This window comes from Gavia stellata, chromosome 1 (genome assembly GCF_030936135.1).
Source record: "Gavia stellata isolate bGavSte3 chromosome 1, bGavSte3.hap2, whole genome shotgun sequence".
Classification (NCBI taxonomy): Eukaryota; Metazoa; Chordata; class Aves; order Gaviiformes; family Gaviidae; genus Gavia; species Gavia stellata.
Window position 1 is genome coordinate 83,973,946 of NC_082594.1, and position 4,279 is coordinate 83,978,224.

Here is a 4,279-nt window from a genome sequence, read left to right on the forward strand (position 1 = left end):
GGAAACATTTTAATTAAGGAAATGTGTTTTTAAGTGCTGTTTTGAGTTCATCTGGCATAGAATGGACAAAGGTTGATGTTTCTAATTATTCAGGCTGAATGAGCACACTGATTCACAGAGAATTTCAGGAGGACAGTGCAGTATAAACCTAGCTGATTGCTCATGGATACCACAGTAGATGAATGTCACTCAAAAATGACATCTGAAATCTTTTTCATGCTTAGAATTTGTATTTAATCATTGTATCAGTGTCCCAATATCAAATATGTCTGAGGAACATGTATCTGAAATTGTCTTTTGCGTGACATCAGCTAATAAAGGAAGGTCCATAACATGGTTCTGCAAGGTAAAGTCTACCCAAAGTGCCATTTCTAAGAATAGCCTCAAATCTAGCAGTGCTGTTAAGAGCAACAGGTCACTGAGAACCCTGACTGTCACAGCTATCAAAGTAATGGCCATTACCCACATTTACTGTGTATGGCATTCCTCATAATGCCTAAATTACTGGCACTGCCCTTTCTGTGGTTACAAATAAGAGCACCTGTAGGAAATGGGCTTGTGGGACGTGACTGAGAACAAGGACGTCTTCGGCCTTTGATGTTGCAGAAATCTGAAAGAAAAATAACCCCTGTGAATGGGGTCTTCTGTGTCTAATTCTGGACACTGTAGGACACAGATTTTCCCTTTGCCCCTACACACTTGTCCCAAAATACCCAATAAGTCAGATCCATAAATATACAAAAGTAGTGGATTCCTATTTCATTTTCTGATCCCTGGTTAAAGTCATGGAGATTAGGGCATAAATATCTTCTGTGGATCTTGCTGGGATCTTCTCAGATGTATTGAATGTATGCAGAAAGCACATTAGAAAAGAAGAATGTACTTATTCCTTCTAGTTAATTCCCTTGGTAATGATGTGCCCAAAATTACATTTACTGGGTTCTATTAGAAAACTTATCTTACCCCTTTTCTTCATTTTTAGTCACAACAGAAAGCCTATAAAGAGTGGTAATAGCTGCCATTTTTCAAGAGGCTAAACCAGAAACAATTAGGGACCTTGTAAGATGCCTACTAACTTCAAACCAGCATATTATTGTTGCATTATATCCTACAGCCCCTATTTGAAATATGCTACATCCACTGAGCTGAATAAGTTGAGCATAAGAATATAAATCTCACAGATTTCTGTGTAGTATGGACTTTCCTGTTGTGAAATGAAGGTTAGATGCATGCCATGAAATAAAATACTTCCACAGGTAGGAGTAGTTCTTCCAGTGAAGTCCACCTCACAGAGTAAGAAGTGGTGAAGATTGCTGATTCTTTTTTAAGGTAAGGGCAGCATAAGAGGATATTTAATTTAACATTAAGAAAAAAGCAGTTGTGATTTAATAATAATATTATAATTTAACAGAGATGAACATGTCCCTAAAATGGTGGGTGAAATGACAAATGTTTGCTTGGAGGACTTCCCAAGCACTTTGTTTATAAAAGTCAAATGAAAAAGAGTAGTATCCCAAAATGTGGTTAGAATAAGCATACAAGAATATGCCAGTGTTAGGGGGCATTGTGCTATCATCATGAGGATGGCCACATTAACATTATCAGCCAAAGAATGGCCATCAGATAGAAAGTGTGGCAGGAGTGGTGTGTTGGAAACACCTTGTGCTGTAGGTGATGCTGCTGTCATTTATGTTCTTGCAATGAGGTACTCCTCTTTTAATAACTGGGGTCCTCACTCTGTGTTTAAAGATAAGGAAAGGAAACCTCCAAAAAGCAGTTATTGAATTCTTCTAGACTTAGAAAGTTCAGCCAAACGTTTACTGAGGAACGCTGCCTGCAACACAAGAGCTGAAAGCTTGTGAATTATGGCTTAAAAGTATCAAGGCCCACAGCATACACTGGAGTGAGAGGTACAAATTTCCTTGTTTTCCATGAAATTATGATCAGCTCCTTGACCTCTGGTCCCCCAAACTGTGAAGGGAATGAACAGCCACAGACAGGAGATTAAAACCAGTCCTGTCAGCCAGGCTCATCCTATTCTGTGCCCCAGAAGAGTATATTAGAACTTTTTTCCATTACCGGGTCCTGAAACACGATTTCATGGAGGTATGGAATCCCACATAGAAGGTATGGGCATATTGCCTAACCAGTTTTTCTCAGGAAATCCAGATCATAGCAAGACACACGAGGACAAAGAAATTCTTATCAGCCTGCTCCACATCCCAGCCCAGGCACCACAGCATGACCTCCCTGTTACAGAGGTAAGTAGGGAGGACACCCACTCTTTCTCCAGAAAAACATGGGACAAGATGTTTTCTCCATTTCAAAAAAGTAGCAGGGACTCCCCTTCCCACTGAGCAGTGAGGTGGCAGGTTTCATTTGGAAATCCTTTCTCAGCTGCACAGCAAGTTGCCCACAGCCCTGTGACTTGCTTGCGCTGCAGCTGAGGTGTAACTGCTCATCAGTGAGGCATTACCTTACAAATCAAATCTCATCGTAAGCTTTGACACCATACCGCATACGTAGTAAGAAGCAGATAGCAATAAATGATTCTCCGCACTCTGTACATCCCACTGGCAAGCTACCTTTGGGAAAAGCTGTTCTAGTAGACAACTATATTAAAGATAGGGAACTATAAAGAAGACTTACAGTTACTTTTTGTTCCGTAAATCACCACAATAAAATATATAGATTGGCAAATGTGCCATATGTGTGTGTGCTAAGAAACTAAGAAACATTTAGTTTTCTGTGTTCTGCACCTTTACATTTTCTGGGTCTGGAGCCATTTGAGATAGCTATCATTTCACCATTTGGCTGGGCTAATCATTAGCATGTAGAGAAAACAAACACAGCTCTCTCTTGGACACTTGACTTTGCCTTTGATATTTCATTGCTTTTCTTTCATCCAGAGTACGTTATTTGGGCATAGATTGGTGGGGTTTTGAGCATGCAAAAATATATTGGCAAGAATGAACATTCTTACTGGAAAGTATGTTTTGTTTACATGGTGGCAGTGATAAGGATGTGAAAGGAACATGCGGCACAGAGAAAGAACTCATAAATATTATACATTAATCCCTTGAAACACTGAAGCTATGTTTTAGAGGTCATGCCAATATATTCACCTTCACTGAGGCATGAGACTGTTCATTAACCACTCTATTATAGAATCATAGAATCGTTCAGGTTGGAAAAGACCTTTAAGATCATCAAGTCCAACCTAACACTGCCAAGTCCACCACTAAACCATGTCCCTAAGCGCCTCATCCACACATCTTTTAAAAACCTCCAGGGATGGTGACTCAAACACTGCCCTGGGCAGACTGTTCCAATGCCTGACAACCCTTCCAGTGAAGAAGTTTTTCCTAATATCCAATCTAAACCTCCCCTGGTGCAACTTGAGGCCATTTCCTCTTGTCCTATCGCTTGTCACTTGGGAGAAGAGACCAGCACCCACCTCTCTACAACCTCCTTTCAGGTATTTGTAGAGAGAACAAACTGCAGTAGTGGTAAATTCTGTTAATGCCCACTCCCTTATTTATTTATGTGACTTAAACTTTCATTCCCCTACCTGAGGCTTACAGGTGTCTCAAAAATACTCTCTATATATTCAGCAGCCCTATTTAGAGCTCGCATGTTTAATGCATGGAATTGCCCATGTCCTGTCTCCTCTGTTTTATTTACAACACATAGAGAGTAGTCAGACTGCCCGTCTAGGAAAGGTGAGATCTGGAGTTCAGCCCTGGCTAAGATAAATATTTAGTATGCAACAGTCACATACAATATTCACGTCTTAATTATTTAATCTTTAAAGGACAGAGGGACTGTAAGCCAGGTCTCCCATGCAAGTCTTCCAGCAGTCAGGCTTCGTGGTCTGCGCATTCCTTCTCTCTGACTTGTACAACAGATAACCATTTCCACAGCAGCAGATTAGCATTAGCAGGGTAAGTTTTGGACTAGCTCATCCCAAATGCCTGGCCACTTAGATTGGAGCTATACTGACAAACTAAACAGGGCCAGGGGAGTCAGTCTTCAAGGACTTTTTCCATGGGCAGTTTGGATGTAGCACCCCTGTCTTTGGAAAGGTTGGAAAGTGTAGCTGTGACCTCCAGAGCTGTGCTATGCCAGGTTTTGGACAATTTTATTCATTAGTAAAGTTGCAGTCATGACACCCTGGGCTCGCTTATGGATAAGGGTGAGGTTCTGATCCTGCTCATTATCTTCTAGACATCCTGCTGCATCCCTCACATCTTGGGTTAATGTTGTGACGTGTTCTTGT